The sequence below is a fragment of the Pristiophorus japonicus genome, chromosome 17 (genome assembly GCF_044704955.1).
Source record: "Pristiophorus japonicus isolate sPriJap1 chromosome 17, sPriJap1.hap1, whole genome shotgun sequence".
In the NCBI taxonomy this organism is placed as follows: Eukaryota; Metazoa; Chordata; class Chondrichthyes; family Pristiophoridae; genus Pristiophorus; species Pristiophorus japonicus.
In genome coordinates this window covers 70,902,604-70,921,629 of record NC_091993.1, presented here as the reverse complement: position 1 = coordinate 70,921,629, position 19,026 = coordinate 70,902,604, and the positions used below count along the sequence as shown (strand labels likewise).

Below are 19,026 nucleotides of genomic sequence, written 5' to 3'. Positions count from 1 at the left end.
AAAGTGGCAAGTTGGATCTAAAATTGCCTCAAACGCAGGAAGCAGAAGGTAATGGTCGTTAGGTGTTTTTGTGAATGGAAGGCTGTTTCCAGCGGGGTTCCACAGGGCTCAATGTTGGGTCCCTTGCTTTTTGTGGAAAATATCAATGATTTGGTCTTGAATGTATAGGGTAAGATTAAGAAGTTTGCAGATGATACAAAATTGGCCATGTGGTTGTTAATGAAAAAGAAATCTTTGACTGCAGGAAGATATCAATGAACTGGGCAGAACAGTGGCAAATGGAATTCAATCCAGAGAAGTATGAGGTAATGCATTGGGGAGGGCAAACAAGGAAAGGGAATACACAATAAATGGTCAGAACAGAGGGACCTTGGAGTGCAGGTCCACAGGTCCCTGAAGGTAGGACAGGTAGATAAGGTAGGTGGTTAAGAAGGCATACAGGATAATTGCCTTTATTAGCCGAGGCATAGAATACACGAGCAGGGAGGTTATGCTTGAACTGTATAAAACACTAGTTAGGCCACAGCTAGAGTACTGCGTGCGGTTCTGGTCACCACACTACAGGAAAGATGTGATTGCACTAGAGAGGGTACAGAGGAGATTTACGAGAATGTTGCCTGAACTGGAGAATTTTAACTATGAAGAAAGATTGGATAGGCTGAGGTTGTTTGCTTTGGAGCAGAGGAGGTTGAGGGGAGACTTAATTGAGGTGTATAAAATTATGAGGGGTCTAGATATAGTGGATAGGAAGGCCCTATTTCCCTTAGTAGAGAAGTCAATAACCAGGGGGCATAGGTTTAAAGTAATTGGTCGGAGGTTTAGAAGTGATATGAGGAGAATTATTTTCACCCACAGGGTGGTGGGGGTCTGGAACTCACTGCCTGAAAGGGTGGTAGAGGCAGAAACCCTCACCACATTTAAAGGGTACTTGGATATGCACTTTAAGTGTCGTAACCTACAGGGGTACAGACCAAGAGCTGGAAAGTGGGATTAGGCTGGATAGCTCTGTCGGCCGGCGCGGACACGATGGACCGAAACGGCCTCCTACCGTGCTGTAAATTTCTAGGACTCCATCAAATCTCCTCTCAACCTTCTCTGCTCTAAATAAAGAGAACAACAACCACCACAGCTTCTCCAGTTTATCCGCGAAACTGAAGTCCCTAACTAGCAGGGCAGATAAAGGGGAACCAGTGGATTTCCAAAAGGCATTTGATACGATGTCACATAAAAGATTGCTATGCAAGATAAGGAATCATGGGGTTGTGGGTGATATATTAGCATGGATAAGAGGATTGGTTAACAGACAGACAACAGAGGGATAAACGGGTAATTTTTCGGTTGGCAGGCTGTAACTAGTAGGGTGAAGCAAGGATCAGTGCTTGGACCACAGCTATATTAATGAATACAATCTATATTAATGAGTTCCATTAAGAGACTGATTGCAATGTATCCAGGTTTGCTGATGATACAAAGCTAGGTGGGAAAGTAAGCTGCAAGGAGGACACAAAGGGCCTGTAAAGGGATATAGACAGGTTAATTGAGTGGGCAATAAAATGGCAGATGGAGTATAATGTGGGGAAATAGGAGGTTGGTCGGAAGAATAGAAAAGCAGAATATTTTTCAAATGGTAAGGAACTAATAAACGTTGGTGTTCAGTGAGATTTAGTTGTCCTCATTTAGGAAACACAAAGTTAGCATACAGGTACAGCAAGCAATGAGAAAGACAACTGGCACATTGGCCTTTATTGCAAGGGGGTTGAAGTACAAGAGTAAAGGGCTTTGGTGCGATCACACCTGGAGAACTGTGCACGGTTTTGGTCGCCTTATCTGAGGTAGAATATACTTGCCTTCGAGACAGTGCAACGAATGGGAACTGTAGCGGTAGCATAGTGGTTATGTTACTGGACTAACAATCCAAGAAGGCATGGACTAAACCTGGCGACATGTGTTCAAACCCCACCACAGCAACTGGGAACTTAACTTCAATTAATTAAATAAATCTAGAACAAAAAAAAGCTAGTAAGCAATACCAGATTGTCATAAAAACCCATGTGGTTGACTAATGCCCCTTAGGGAAGGAAACCTGCTGTCCTTACCCGGTTTGGCCTATTTGTGACTCCAGGTCCACAGCAAAGTGTTTGACTCTTCATTAGTTAGGGCTGGGCTGCGAATAAATGGAAAAAAAACAAAGGTTCACTAGGATGAGAGGGTTGTGCTATGAGGAGAGATTGATTAGATTGGGCCCAAACGCTCTGGAGTTTGGAAAAATGAGAGGTGATCTCACTGAAACATACACAAACAATCCAGCAAACCAATTGGGATGACAGCCTTTTCACCATGCTACCTGTAAAGGTTCAAGATAAGATGCGTTTGAAGCACTGTCAACCAAGTTCTTGTTGGGAATGACACTACAACAAAACACTGCACTGATTTGGATAAATAAGTCCCAAACCAGAAGATAAGTTTGTGTGAAATTTAGAACGAATACACTAGTGTAGAATAGCTACGCTTCTAAAGCTGAGGTCAGGGCAAACTAGCTTTCTGTGCTCTCTGGCTCCCAAAAGTGAATAAATGTTCCATCCCCCCCATCATCATAATGATCTCAAAAGTCTAACATCCCCCACCAAAGAAAACAATTAGATAAAAAGGGATTTCTGTAGCTAACTAGCAAGAAATGTTTTTAAAAACGCATTAATTTGAAACAGAGCAATTGATGTTTCACATAGTCCTGGCACCGAGCCACATAAGGAGATAATAGGACAGATGGAGGTAGGTTTTCAGGAGCATCAGAAGGAGAGATAGAGAGGCGGAGAAGTATAGGCAGGGAATTCCAGAGCTTAGGGCCTAGGCAACTGAGGGCACGGCCGCCTATGGTGGAGCGATTAAAATTGGGGATGTGCAAGAGGCTGGAAATGGAGGAGTGCAGAGATTTCGGAGGGTTGGAGGGCTGGAAGAGGTTACAGAGCTAGGGAGTGTCGAGGCCTTGAAGGGATTTGAAAACAACTATATGAATTTGAAAATTGAGGCACTGCCGAACCAGGAGCCAATGTAGGTCAGCGAGCACAGAGGTGATGCATGAATAGAATATGGTATGAGTTAGGATAATCATAGAATGGTTACAGCACGGAAGGCGGCCATTCGGCCCGTCGAGCCCGTGCTGGCTCCCTGCAAGAGCACCTCAGCTAGTCCCACTCACCCGCTCTTTCTGCGTAGCCCTGCAAACTTTCTTCTTTCAGGTACTTATCCAACTCCCTTTTGAAAGCAGTGATTGAATCTGCCTCCACCATCCTCTCAGGCCGTGCATCACAGATCATAACCACTCGCTGTGTAAAAATGTTTTTTCTTATGTTACCTTTGGTTCTTTTATCAGTCACCTTAAATCTGTGTCCTCTGGTTCTCGACTCTTCCGCCAATGGAAACAGTTTCTCTCTCTACTCTGTCTGGACCCCTCATGATTTTGAACACCTCTATCAAATATTCTCTCAATCTTCTCTGCTCTAAGGAGAACAATCCCAGCTTCTCCAGTCGAACCACATAGCTAAAGTCCCTCATTCCCGGAATCATTCTTGTAAATCTTTTCTGCACCCTCTACAAGGCCTTCACATCCTTCCTAAAGTGCAGTGTCCAGAATTGGACACAATACTCCAGTTGAGGCCGAACCAGTGTTTTATACAGGTTCATCATAATTTCCATGCTTTTCTACTCTATACCTCTATTCATGAAGTTCAGCACCCCATAAGCTTTTTAAAATGTTTTTTCAACCTGCCCTGCCACCTTCAATGATTTGTGCACATATACCCCCAGATCTCTCTGTTCATGCACCCCCTTTTAGGATTGTACCCTTCAGTTAATATTACCTCTCCTCATTCTTTCTACCAAAATGTATCACTTCACTGCGTTAAATTTCATCTGCCACGTGTCTGCCCATTCCACCAGCCGGTCTATGTCCACTTGAAGTCTATCACTATCCTCCTCACTGTTCACTATACTTCCAAGTTTTGTGTCATCTGCAAATTTTGATGACACTACTCTCTGTTTCCTGTCACTTAGCCAACTGCGTATCCATGCTGCCACTGTCCCTTTTATTCCATGGGCTTCAACTTTGCTGGCAAGCCTTTTATGTGGCACTTTGTCGAAAGCTTTTTGGAAATCCACGTACACAATGTCAACCACATTGCCCTCATCAATCCTCTCCGTTACCTCATCAAAAAACTCGATCGTTGGTTAAACACGATTTGCCTTTAACAAATCCATGCTGGCTTTCCTGAACTAATCCACAGTTGTCCACTGACTGGCCTGTAGTTGCTGGGTTTATCCTCACACCGTTTTTGAACAAGGGTGTAACATGTGCAATTCTCCAGTCATCTGGCACCATCCCTAAGGAGGATTGGAAGATTATGGCCAGTACCTCCGCGATTTCCTCCTTCACTTCCCTCAGCGTCCTAGGATGCATCCCATCCGGTCCTGGTGACTTATCTACTTTAAATACAGCCAGCCTTTCTAGTACCTCGTCTTTATCAATTTGTATCCTATCCAGTATCTCCTCTACCTCCTCCTTCACTATGTCTATGGCAGCATCTTCTTCCTCGAAGAAGACAGTTGCAAAGTACTCAATTTGTACCTCAGCCGTACCCTCTGCCTCCATGTATAGGTCTCTATTTTGGTTCCTTATCGACCCCACCCCTCCTCTTCCCACCCGTTTATTATTTATATGCCTATTGAAGACATTTGGATTACCTTTTATGTTCGCTGCCATTCTATTCTCCTACTCTCTCTTTGACCCTCTTATTTTCTTTTACACTTCTCCTCTGAACTTTCTATATTCAGCCTGATTCTCAGATGTATTCTCAACCTGACAGCTGTCTTCATCTTACTCTCTATCTCTATCATCATCCAGGGAGCTCTGACTTTAGTTGCCCTACCTTTCCCCCTAGTGGGAATGTACCTCGACTGTACTCGAACTATTTCCATCTTTAAAGGCAGCCCATTGTTCCAGTACAGTTTTGCCTGCCAATTTTGCCAGGCGTAGTCTATAGACCACCTAATAGTGGGAGAAAGGTGGAGGAAGAAATATGCAGACAAATTAGGAAAATGAGTAAAAAACATAAAATAATCATGGGGGATTTCAACTACCCCAATATTAATTGGGCTGAAGAGGTAGGTAAAGGGGATAAGGGAATGGAGTTCCTACAATGTGAACAGGACTCCTTTCTAACCCAATATGTAAAAAGCCCAAGGGAGGATTCACTATTGGATCTAGTAATGGGGAATGAACCAGAACAGATAAGGGAAATAAAATTTGGGGAACATCTAGGCAATAGTGACCATAATATAATATGCTTCACGATAATTGAGAAGGTTATAAGTATGACAAAAAAAACAATTTAATAGATTGGAAAAAAGCTGATTGAGGGGCTGAGAATAGAACCCGGGAAAATAAAATAGGCAACAATATTGGCAAACAACGATGTAGAACAACAATGGGAAACATTTAAAACTGTGTTCAACAGAGTGCAGGAAAAATATACTCGGCTAAAAGGAAATAACAAACTAAACACTGAGACTCCATGGGTGAATAAAGCCATAAGGAAACAATTGAAGGTAAATAAAGAGGCATACATTAGGTACATAGACAGCAGGGAAGTGCAGGATAAGGGAGAATACAAAGAGATTAGGAGAAAAGTAAAAAAAAACAATTAGGAAGGCAAAGAGGAACTATGAAATTAAATTATCAAGCAGCATAAACAAAATAGTTAAATATTTTACAGGCACATAATTTTTTTTTAAAGTTAGGATGGGAATAGGGCCATTAAGGGATAGACAGGATAATACATTAAGGGATAGACAGGTAACAATAGAGGGATGGCAGAAATATTAAATCATTATTTCACTTCAGTATTTAACCAGGGAGATAGAACAGGTGGGCATGACATTGGATGATGAGATTAATAATGAGATGGGTGCATTTAAAATTTTTTAAAAGGGGATATATTAAATAAACTAATTAAATTCAAAGAGGATAAAACCCTTGGTCCGGATGGATTGCATCCACGCATTTTAAAAGAATCTAGGCAAAAGATCGCAGAGGCATTACTATACATATTTAATAACTCGTTAGAAAAAGGTGTAGTGCCAGAGGACTGGTGGATAGCTGTCATAATATCTATACTTAAGGGGGATAGAACATGTCCAGGGAATTATAGACCAGTCAACCTCGCATCGGTGGCAGGAAAAATAATGGAATCCCTCCTAAAAGGAGAAAATAGAAGATCAAGAAACCAAAAATACAATAATGAATAGTCAGCATGGATGTCAAAAGGGAACAAGTTTTGTTTGACCAACCTTATTCAATTTTTTGAAGAGGTAACAGAGAGAGGAGACAAGGGTAATGCAGTAGATGTAATTTATCTAGATTTTCAAAAGGCCTTCGATAAGGTACCCCATAATAGACTGATGAACAATTGTCAGAGAATGCGGAGTCAGGAGACATGTACCAGAATGGATTGCTAGCTGGCTTCAAGACAGAAAGCAAAGAGTAGGGGTAAAGGGTAGCTGTTCACAGTGGCAGAAGGTGGGTTATGGTGTCCCACAAGGATCAGTGAAGCGACCACTGTTGTTCACAATTTATATTAATGATTTAGACTTTGGAATTAAAAACACAATTTCTAAATTTGTGGATGACACCAAAGTAGGGGGGGGAATAGTCAATACTGAGGAGGACTGCAACAAATTACAGGAGGGCATTAATAAACTTGCAGAATGGGCATATAATTGGCAAATGAAGTTCAACACAGATAAATGTGAGTTGTTACATTTTGCTATAAAGACTAGGGAGGGCACTTATTACTTGGAGGGTGAGTCTTGGTGAGTCTAGAGAAACAAAGGGATCTCGGTGTACAAATACACAAATCGCTAAAAGTTGTGACACAGGTTAGCAAGGCCATAAAAAAAGCAAACCAAGCACTAGGGTTTATTTCTAGAGGTGTAGAATTGAAAAGTAGGGAAATTATGCTAAACCTGTATCGAACCTTGGTTAGACCACACTTGGAGCACTGTGTACAGTTCTGGTCGACATATAAAAAGGATAGAGATACACTGGAGCGGGTGCAGAGAAGATTTACATGGATGATGTGAGAAATGCGAGGGTATACATATATATATCAGGAAAGGATGAATAGGATGAGCCTCTTTTCTTTTGCAAAAAGGCTGAGGGGTGACTTAAGAGAGGTCTTTAAAATTATCAAAGCTTTGGATGTAGTGGATAGAGAGAGAATTATTCCTCTTGTGGGGAAGAACATAACTAGAGGCCATCAATATAAGATCACCAAGAAATCCAATAGGGAATTCAGAAGAAACTTCTTTACCCAAAAGTGGTGAGAATGTGGAACTCACTACCACCGGGAGTGGTTGAGGTGAATAGTAGAGATGTATTTAAGGGGCGGTTAGACAAGTATATGAGGGAGAAGAGAATAGAGGGTTACGCTGATAGAGTTAGATGAGGAAAGATGGGAGGCAGCTCGAGTGGAGCATAAATGGTTGGGCTGAATGGTCTGTTTCTGTGCCGTATATCCGATATAATCTTTGATTCCAATTTACCAGAGCCTGATCTGTTCTCATCCCACTGAATTTTGCCTTCCTCCAATTAAATATTTTCACTCTAGATTGCTCCCTGTCCTTTTCCATAGCTAATCTAAACCTTATGATCACTGTTCCTTAAATATTCCCCTACTGACACTTGCTCGACTTGACCCACCTCATTCCCCGGAACCAGATCCAGCAATGCCTCCTTTCTCATTGAGCCTGAAACATACTGATCAAGAAAGTACTCCTGAACACACTACAGAGATTCTTCCCCCTCTCTGCCCTTTCATCATCATCATCGTTAATATCCCAGTCTATATTAGGATAGTTGAAGTCCCCCATTATCACTACTCTATAGTTCTTGCATCTCTAATTTCTCTGCAAATTTACTCTTCCATATTTGTCCCACTAGTTGGTGGCCAATAATAGTGTAATGGCCCCTTTATTATTTCTTAACTCTAGCCTTATAAATTCTGTCCTTGACCCCTCCAGGACATCCTCTCTCTCCAGCACTAACATTCTCCTTAACCAATACTGCCAAATCACCTCCCATCTTTCCTGAACACCCTATATCCAGGAATATTTAGTACCCAATCCTGCCCTTTTTTGAGCCAGGTCTCATAGAAACATAGAAAGTAGATGCAGGAGTATGCCATTCGGCCCTTCGAGCCTGCACCGCCATTCAATATGATCATGGCTGATCGTCTATCTCAACACCATATTCCTGCTTTTTCTCCATACCCCTTGATGCCTTTTGTTTCTAGAAATCTATTTCCCGCTTAAATATATTCAGTGACTTGGCGTCCACAGCCTTCTGTGGTAGAGAATTCCACAGGTTCACTGCCTTCAGTGAAAACATTTCTCCTCATCTCGGTCCTAAATTTCCTACCCCATATCCGGAGACTGTGACCCCTTGTTCCAGACTACCCAGCCAGGGGAAACATCCTCCCCGCATCCAGTCTATCCAACCCCGTCAGAATTTTATATGTTTCAATTAGATCCCCTCTCATTCTTCTAAACTCTAGTGAATACAGGCCTAGTCAACCCAATCTCTCCTCATACGACAGTCCTGCCATCCCAGGAATCAGTCTGGTGAACCTTCGCTGCACTCCTGTGTTCTCTCTTAGTAAATTATTAGGTGGGCTCAGACTATGTATTACTTTAGTGCTATCCATCTCCCAATCATTTGTGTCCTTTGTTTCTCCTTTCCAATGCTACATCCTGATGACCATCCCGCTGCCAAATTCAAACCCTCCCCAACGGCATAAGCAAAACTCTCCGCGAGGACATTTGCCCCGGCGCTGTTGAGATGCATCCCGTCCGGCCTGTACCGGTCCCACCTCCCCAAGAACCGGCCCCAAAGCCCCAGGGATTTGAAGCCATCCCTCCTGCACCATCTCTCCAGCCACGCATGCATCTGATCTATACTCACTCACATGAGGTCCCGCTTTTTAATCTCTTTCCTAGCTCCCTAAACTCTGCCGCAGGACCTCAACCCTCTTCGACCCAAGTCGTTGGTACCAATATGGACATTGATTTCGGGCTGTTCTCACTCCCCCCTCAGAATGTCCTGCAGCTGCTCAGTGACATCCTTAACCCTAGCACCAGGGAGGCAACATATCATTCTGGAGCCACGTCTGCGGCCGCAGAAACGCCTGCCTGCTCCTTTAAATATTGAATCCCCTACCACTATCGCTCTTCCACTCTTCTTTCTTTCTTTCTTTCTTTCTCCCTCCCTCCGCCGCCGCCCTCCCCATGCGACTGAAACACCCATGGTGACATGGACTGGTTCTGGCTGTACTTCCCAGAGGACCCATCTCCCTCACCAGAACTCAGAACAGAATGCTGGTTGGAGAGAGAGATGCACTCAGGGGACAACCTGCCTGTTCCTGCTTTTCTGTCTGGCAGTCACCCATTTCCTCTCTGCCTGCAGACTCCTTAGCTGCGGGGTGACCACCTTCGGAAGCGTGCTTATACATGCAGATCTCAACTATCAGAACCAGGATCACACTCCACCGCGACTCAGAACCAGGATCACACTCCATCGTGACTCAGAACCAGGATCACACTCCATCGTGACTCAGAACCAGGATCACACTCCACCGCGACTCAGAACCAGGATCACATATTGATTGGACAAATCAAATTGGCAACGGTCGCCTTGAGGAAGAGTTCATAGAGTGTACTCGGGATGTTTTCTTAGAACAATACATTGTGGAACCAACCAGGGAGCAGACTATTTTCGATCTGGTAATGTGTAATGAGACTGGATTAATTCATGGTCTCATAGCAAAGGATCCTCTTGGGAAGAGTGATCATAGCCTGGTATAATTTCAAATTCAGTTTGAGGGTGAGAAAGCTAGGTCTCAAACTAGTGTCCTGAACTTAAATAAAGGCAATTGAAAAGGTTTGATGGCTGAGTTGGCTAAAGTGCACTTTGAAAAAAGATTAAAGGGTAAAACAGTAGACAAGCAATGGCAAACATTTTAGAAGATATTTCATAACACTCAAAGATATATTCCAGTGAGAAAGAAAGACTTGAGAAGGATGAACCATCCATGGTTAACTAAGGAAGTTAAGGATGGTATCAAATTGAAAAAAAAAGCATACAATGTTACGAAGAATAGTGGAAGGCCAAAGGACTTGCAGATTTTCAGAAACCAACAAAGGACAACTAAAAAAAGAGTGAGAGAAGATAGTTTATGAGAGTAAACGAGCAACAAGTATAAAAACAGACAATAAGAGCTTCTACAGGTATATTAAAAAGAAAGAAAGTGGTTAAGTAAACGTTGGTCCCTTAGAGGCTGAGACTGTGGAATGAATAGTGTGAAACAGGGAAATGGCAGAGACTTTCAACAAATATTTAGTGCCAGTCTTCATGGTAGAAGACACTAAAAGCATCCCAATAATTGATAAATAAGGGGCTATTGGGAGGAGGGAACTTAAAACAATCACTATCACTAGAGAAAAAGTACCAGACAAACTAAAGGGACTAAAGATGGACAAGTCCCCTGGACCTGATGGCCTGCATCCCAGGGTCTTAAAAGAAGTGGCTGCAGAGATAGTGGTTGTAGTTTACCAAAATTCCCTGGATTCTGGAGAGGTCCCAGCGGATTGGAAAAACGCAAATATAACGTCCCTATTTAAGAAAGGAGGAATACAGCAAGCAGGAAACTATAGACAAGTTAGCCTAACATCTGATGTTGGAAAAATGCTGGAGTCCATTATTAAGGAAGTCGAAGCAGGACATTTAAAAAATCATAATACACTCAAGCAGAGTCAGCATGTATTTATGAAAGGGAAATCATGTGAGACAAATTTGCTGGAATTCTTTGAGGATGTAATGAGCAGGGTGGATAAAGGAGAACCAGTAGGTGTCGTATATTTGGATTTCCAGAAGGCATTCGATAAGGTGCCACATAAAAGGTTACTGCACAAGATAAGAGTTCACGGGGTTGGAGGTAATATATTAGTATGGATAGAGGATTGGCTAACTAATGGAAAACAGAGAGTCGGGATAAATGGGTCAGATTTAGGTTGGCAAATTGTAATGAGTGGGGCCAGTGCTGGGGCCTCAACTATTTACAATCTATATTAATGACTTGGACGAAGGGACCGAGTGTAATGTAGCCAAATTTGGTGATACAAAGGTGGGTGGGAAAGCAAGCTGTGAGGAGGACGTAAAGAATCTGCAAAGGGGTATAGATAGTCTAAGTGAGTGGACAAAAATTTGGCAGATGTGGGAAAATGTGAGGTTATCCACTTTGGTAGGAAAAATAAAAAAGCAAATAATTATTTAAATGGGGAGACGTTACAAAATGCTGCAGCAGAGAGAACCGGGGGCCCTTGTAGATAAAACACAAAAAGTTAGCATGCAGGTACAGCAAGTAATTAGGAAGGCAAATGGAATGTTGGCTTTTATTGTAAGGGGATGGAGTATAAAATCAGAGAAGTCCTGCTGCAATTGGTGAGACCACACCTGGAGTACTGCATACAGTTTTGGTCATAGTTAAGGAGGTATATACTTGCATTGGAGGCAGTTCAGAGAAGGTTCACGAGGTTGATTCCTGAGATGAAAGGGTTCTCTTATGAAGAAAGGTTGAGCCTATACTCATTGGAGTTGAGAAGAATGAGGTGTGATCTTACTAAAATATACAAGATTCTCAGGGGGCTTGACCAGGTAGAGGGAGAGAGAATGCTTCCCCATGTGGGGGAATCTAGAACTAGGGGGTGTAGTTTCAGAATAAGGGGTTGCCCATTTGAAAACAGAAATGATGAGGAATTTTTTCTCTCAGAAGGTCGTGAAACTTTGGAATTCTCTACCCCAGTGAGTTGTGGAGGCTGGGTCATTGAATATGTTAAGGTGGCGACATACAGATTTTTGAAAGACAAGGGAATCAAGGGTTATAGTGAACGGGCTGGGAAGTGGAGTTGAGGCCAAGATCAGATCAGCCATGAGCAGGTTGAATGGTGCAGCAAAAAAACTCCTGCTCCTATTTCTTGCGTTATCTTCTTATACCGCTGAGAATCAGGACCAGACTCCACCGAGAATCAGGACCAGGATCAGACTCCACCGAGAATCAGAACCAGGATCAGACTCCACCGAGAATCAGAACCACCGAGAATCGGAACCAGGATCACACTCCACCGAGAATCGGAACCAGGATCACACTCCACCGAGAATCGGAACCAGGTTCGCTGTAATATCGACATAGGGCCTGATTTCTGGTTTGACTGTATGTGTGGAGATAAAATGTTGAAAGAAATTTCTTCTCTTTTAATGAGCCGGTGGATGTGTGTACATCACTTTCAATCCAAGAGCTCTACCCGTTACATGAGGTGAATTTTATCCCTTCCACTATTTGCATTAGAGCTAACACAGCTGGGCCACTTTGTGCCTTTCAAGCACAGAGGGTTCTTGTCATTGTTGCGTACCAGTATAACACGTCAGTAACTCTCCTTGTAGCTGTAATGTGGAGACCTGCCCCAGGCCTTTCACAGGGAAGGTAGTCGGACTGAGCAGTGGAGATCGGGAGGTGGGGGACAGGCTGAAGGGATGTTGCAGGTGTGGGAGGCGATGGTTGATGGAGCACGGCAGAGTAGGAAGAGGTTGCAAAGGATGGGCAGTGCCGGAGACCATGGAGGGATTTGCAGATGAGCAAGAATTTGAAATGAAATTCAACGAAAAAGTTGAAATATAAATGATGACAGCAGCATGCCAAAACAACCGAGATTTGGAAGGAGCGAGTGAAGAGAGTAAGGTAAGAGAAGAGTTAACAAGAGGAAGTAGAGCACAGAATGTAGTTGTCAGAATGAAAGGGAAACAGAGAGTGGGAGAGGGCCAATACAGTGACAGTCTGGAAGCAAAGAGATGAAGAGAGTGGGTGGGAGGGCTTGGAACTGATGCTTCTGTCTCACTCGAACTTCCCAATTTCGTTTACATTCTTAATGCGAAATTTTGGATGGAAGATTTTGGGTAACATTCCAAACTGGTTGCACAGCGCCTCCCATCCTCATTACAGTGCGAAAACATGATTGCAATCCTGCCCAAAGGTCGCTGGGTCAGTCTGCTTACTGCTGAGACACAGAGAGAGAGCTAGCTTTCAGCAGCGCGTCCCAGTTCCCATGTTCCAAACTGTCCCAGCATGCAGACTGCGTATTTATTCTGTTTTGCAGCATTTCTTATGAGCGGTACGCAATCCCTTCCGTCAGGCCGTCAACAAGTGCTCACAGTTCCAACTTCACCCCTGCTCAGGTCGCACATTCACCTGCCGAGCACCTCCGCGTCTTCCGTCACAGCGAAGGTGCTGCATAACTGCGAGAGCTTGGGCTTGGACACTGAGCGGTGTCGAATCTCCAGGAGGTCCTGATTTGCCGGCCAGTAACTCCCGACAAACAGCAGCCTGGAGCATGTCCCCAAGGTGGAGCAGTTCATCGGCTTCAATTTTGAAATGCAATTAATCTGACAGTTTTAAAAAGGTGCAACTTTCAGAAAGCAGCTGCAACTGTGAAAGTCACACCTCTCGGTGGTTCAAAGCCATCTGTACGCTGGCCAACTCCCATTTCCAGCAACATCTGGCCACACTGCTGACTGTTAGCACGCAGGAATTTCTGGCTTGCAATCTCCGAATTCCTGGTGACAACACTTGAAAAGACAGTAAGTGCACAGTGTTTTGTTGGGGGAGGCATGGAAAGGGAGCAAAGAGGTTTGCTTTCAGAAAGTAGAGAGAGAGAAAAAAAAATTGCGTTTCCAGCACCTTTCATATCCTCAGGACGTCCCCAAGCACTTTGTGGCCAAGGCAGTACTTTCTCAGCTGTCGTCACTGTCGTATCGCAGGAAACGAAGCAGCCAATTTGCTGTTTGTGGAACCTTGCTGTGCACAAAGTGATCGAAGATCAGATCATCCTCTTCAGTTGACACTAGAAGAAATCTCCTGCTCCTCTTCGAATAGCGCCATGGGATCTTTTACATCCACCCGAAAGGATAACATTTTAGCCGAAAGACGGTACCTCCGACAGTGCGGCGCTCCCTCGGTACTGCACGGAGGAATCAGCCGAGATTATGCGCTCAAGTCTCCAGAGTGGGGCTTGAAATCACAAACTTCTGACTCCGGGGCGAGGGCAGGGTGTCAAGGCTGACACTGAGTGGCGGACTAAAGGGCGACTGCGGAGAGGAGGGAACAAGCTTCAGCCCATTTTAAGTTGCGGGATTATTTGCTGCGGCAAGGTTGGGCGTGAGAAAGAGAGTCATGTAAATGTACCGAGACAGAGAAGTGCACCGGGCTTCCCCACGAGTCTTTGTGTCACTGGCGACTGGCGTCATGCTCTGTGGGTGGGGTTCCCAACTCTGGTTAGACACATCACCCCTGCCCCCCCCCCCCCCCCAACAACCGCCCGCCCGCCATTGGTTGTCTGACACGTCTATACTCGCAGCGCACCGCCTTCCCAACTCAACTGAGAAATAAAGAGACTCATTACCTGACTGGATGGTTCCCGACAGTCAAATAGCCATTTTGTCCCCGCTATATCCGATATTGTTTAAAGCGCAATTCTTTATTGGGCTTCTGGTTTCTCTCTCGGGTTGCTCGCAGCAGGTGTACTGACGATCAGTCTTTAATTCCCGGAGACTCCCAGACAATCCTGGAGGATTGGCAAAATGGCAGACCCCACCAGTGTGCCCTGCTCCCCGTCACATAACAGCAAGAGGCAGATTGCTTGAGGGGCACACTGCACCACACTCAATTACCACCACATCTGACTTTTTAATGGGCACTAAAAGGGAGACATCGTCTTTACCCCTGTGCGGCCTTTGACCCTGCTAAAATGTCCCCAGAATGCTTAGCCCACTGTCCAACCTGCAGTTAAGTCACTATGTGGACCACACTGCTAAGAGATACTGAGGATCCGTTTTGAATCGGTAGGCCGAGATTGTCCGGCTGGTGCTGTTGGTCACAGCAGATAATCTCTCCTATTCTCCATTTTATCAACTGCGATGTACATCATTAACATTTTACTTCCATCATTAGAAGCGGTTTTAATAAACACTGTCTCACAGAAACGCAGCCAGGGCAAACAGCTCACTTTGCAAAGGAATTTGAGCAAATCTGACAACATTTGATCACATTGAAACATACACAATTCTTACAGGGTTTGACAGGGTAGATGCAGGGAGGATGTTTCCTCTGGCTGGGGAATCTAGAACAGTCTCAGAATAAGGGGTCGGCCATGGATTGAGATGAGGAGAAACTTCTTCACTCACAGGATGGTGAATGTTTGGAATTCTCTACCCCAGAGGGCTGTGGAGGCTCAATCTGAGTATAGTCAAGACAGAGATCGATAGATTTTTGGATATTAAGGGAATCAAGGGATATGGGGATAGTGCAAGAAAGTGGAGTTGAGGTGTTATTGAATGGCGGAGCAGGCTAGAGGGGCCGAATGGCCTACTCCTGCTCCTAATTCTTATGTTCTTATTGCATTTCCAACACACAGCTTCACCCAGCAGGAAACTCCAGGGCATGTGTTCACCCCCTGTTGGGTGAAACTATACCAGGAGCCCAAATCCAGGAAACTTGCCCCGGTGTGTTCACAGTGAAAAGGCACGAATGGGTTTCTGCTCATCGAGGAGAAGATATCATTTCTGTCGGGTGAGCCTGTGCTCCAGGTGTGTCGCTGAGTGTCAGCACTGAGCGCTCCCACACCACAAACAGAAGCCAAACCATAAAATACCCGACAAGCTGCCCTCAGCCACGTGCCTTCACCCTCATCTTAGGAGGCATCCCTGACAACATGGTGACATTCCTCCCCACATTAAGTGTCTTGGGATCAAGAAACTGTGTTGAACCAGTTGTGTGTGTGTAAAAAGGGGTTTACAAACTCGGTAGAGAGACGGGAGAAAGTGGGAGAGGGAATAAAACTCAAGACAACAAAATGGCACCCCTCAAATCTTAGAAATTAGACAGAAGATAATAGACGAGGCACGCACTGCGATTCAACTGGACTGAGGCTTAGGAACAACAACTTGCATTTATATAGCATCTTTAACATAGTACAACTTCCCAAGGCACATCACAGGACAGTAATAAGGAACATAGGAACAGCAGTAGGCCATTTAGCCCTTCGAACCTGCTCCATCCTTCAATGAGGTTAGGGTTGATCTGTACTCCATTTACCTGCCTTTGCTCCATATCCCTGGATACCCTTATCTGACATTAATCTATTGATCTTCGTTCAATTGACCCGCAGCACCCACAGTACCCCAGTATAAAGCAACTTTTCAGCCTCTATGTCCAAGCAAGACAGGAGCCGGCTGTGGCCGGAGCGATGGGGGGGATAGGGGTGGGGGGATAGGGGTCGGGGAGGGGGGGGGATAGGGGTCGGGGAGGGGGGGGATAGGGGTCGGGGAGGGGGGGGATAGGGGTCGGGATAGGAGTCGGGGAGGGGGGGATAGGGGTCGGGGAGGGGGGGTGGATAGGGGTCGGGGAGGGGGGGTGGATAGGGGTCGGGGAGGGGGGGTGGATAGGGGTCGGGGAGGGGGGGTGGATAGGGGTCGGGGAGGGGGGGTGGATAGGGGTCGGGGAGGGGAGGGGATAGGGGTCGGGGAGGGGGGGGGATAGGGGTCGGGGTGGGGGGGATAGGGGTCGGGGAGGGGGGGGATAGGGGTCGGGGGGGATAGGGGTCGGGGGGGGATAGGGTTGGGGGGGAATAGGGGTCGGGGGGGATAGGGGTCGGGATAGGGATCGGGGAGGGGGGGGGGATAGGGGTCGGGGAGGGGGGGGATAGGGGTCGGGAGGGCAGGGGTCGCCTGCTGGGGTCGGGGGTCGCCGGCTGTAACTGAAGCACTGAGAAGCAGTTCCCTACGAAAGTCCTGGGGAAAGCCTCTCCGTACAGCTTGGCACCTGTTGCAAGCAGCCTCTGCTTTCCTATACTGGCAAAGTATCAGGTGCATCCGTTGATGGTCTACACTTTCAATAATTTACACTGTGACACAGCTGCTTTTCTCTGATCAGCCTGTAGGTGCTGAATGCAAAGGATCCCTTCACAATTCCTGCGATGCTATGTCTTTCTGCAGCAGTATATCTCTGGGCAGTCTGGTTCCTCCAAGCTCCAGATGCACCATCCTGCACACTTTCTCTACCACACGTGCGTAGTGAATGCAAGAAAGCTCATTCTCTCAGGTTAGGCAGGTTGAGCCTATACTCATTGGAGTTTAGAGGAATGAGAGGTGATCTTATTGAAACATAAAGATCCTGAGGGGGGGCTTCACAGGGTAGATGCAGCGAGGATATCTCCCCTCGTGGGGGAATCTAGAACTACGGGGCATAGTTTAAGAATAAGAGGCCGTCCACTTAAAACAGAAATGAGGAGGAATTTCTTCTCTCAGAGGGTCGTGAATCTTTGGAATTCTCTGCCCCAGAGAGCTGTGAAGGCTGGGTCATTGAATATATTTAAGGTGGAGATAGATAGATTTTTGAGCGATAGGGGAGTGAAGGGTTAAGGGGAGTGAAGGGTTAAGGGGAGTGAAGGGTTATGGGGAGTGAAGGGTTAAGGGGAGTGAAGGGTTAAGGGGAGTGAAGGGTTAAGGGGAGTGAAGGGTTAAGGGGAGTGGGCAGGGAAGTGGAGCTGAGTCCATGATCAGATCAGCCATGATCTTATTGAATGGCGGAGCAGGCTCGAGGGGCCAAATGGCCTACTTCTGCTCCTATTTCTTATGTTCTTATGTTCTCCCTGGGCCTCCAAACTGCCTCACTCTTCCTTTCTCTGTTAATCTGCAGGGTTTTAGAAGTCAAGTGTGGCTGATTTACCTCATCTTATCCCCAACTCATTTCAATTGGCTGCGTCCTGCACCGTGGGTCTTGGACATTCACCTGTGTTTCTTCACTGAAGACACAGTCACGGTGCAACAGCTTCGCACAGCAGTTCAAAGCAAGGATGGGGCCGCACCATACAGAAGCGACATTAAACAGCAGTCAGCCGTGGCTCAGTGGGCAGCTCTCTCGCCTCAGAGTCAGAAGGTGGTGGGGTTCAGGTCCCACTCCAGAGACTTGAGCACAAAATCCAAACTGAAACTCCAGTGCAGTGCTGAGTGAGCGCTGCACTGTCGGAGATTTCCATCTTTCAGATGCGAGGTCCCGCCTGCCCTCTCAAGTGGAGGTAAAAGATCCCATGGCTCTATTCAGAGAACAGCAAGGGAGTTCTCCCGGTGTCCTGCCCAAAAGTCATCACTAAAAAAAGAGATTATCTGGTCATTTCTTCGCTGCCTGTGAGAGGGAGCTTGCTGTGCGCAAACTGACTGCCATGTTTCCCTACAATATAACTGATTCCACTTCAAATGTACTGCGAAGCGCTTTGGGACATCCTGCAGTTGTGAAAGGCGCTATATAAATGCAAATCTTTCTTTAAGCGGTTCGACAACTTTCAGGAGGTTATAATGCAGTTTGCATACAATGGAATGAAATCACACTTGAGAGGGAGGCTTCTCAGCAGTTGTTTGTCTGCTGTAGCTTCTCCTCGCTTCTCCCTGGTTTGGACTCCTTGCTGTAATAGGGTTCCGCAGCGCAAGGTTGTTGTCTCGAACCTTGGCCAACTGCTCAATATTCATTGGCCATGGAGGTCGGAAGTGGGACCATCACATCAGAGTCCGGTCCTGCTCTCAACTGACATCAGCATACGTGCACTTCCAGCGACGAGGAGCAGAATCGCAGACTTTTTTCTCCCTCCCGTGCCCAAAGGACACCCAGGAGATTGTAGCAGTCCTGCCCCTGCCCCGACCAGCTAACTCAGTAGGGGCCGGGGGACCACACTTGGGGACGTTCCTGATCGAATTCTCTCAATTGTTGCGGAGATCAATGATTCACAGCATCTTACAACTCAGAGGGAGGCCATTCGGCCCATCGAGACCGTGCTGGCTAGTCCAGCTAGTCCCACTCCCCCGCTCTTTCCCCATAG

At 45.8% G+C, this 19,026-nt stretch overlaps 1 protein-coding gene across 3 annotated transcripts in view; it reads right to left on the bottom strand.

Moving 5' to 3' along the window:
• LOC139227789 (transcriptional enhancer factor TEF-5-like) overlaps window positions 1-19,026 on the bottom strand; it is a 498,356-nt gene that overhangs the window by 463,878 nt on the left and 15,452 nt on the right. Inside the window, exons 1-2 of one of the 3 annotated variants that reach the window (XM_070858839.1) lie at window positions 4,946-4,961; window positions 2,097-2,164 (exon numbers count right to left, since the gene is read on the bottom strand). The exons of 1 other annotated variant lie outside the window; for it this stretch is intronic. The gene's annotated coding sequence lies outside the window, so the exon portion shown is untranslated. Of the gene's footprint in view, window positions 1-2,096; window positions 2,165-4,945; window positions 4,962-19,026 lie in introns of those variants that run through there. One more of the 3 variants, XM_070858838.1, reaches the window with a different exon arrangement.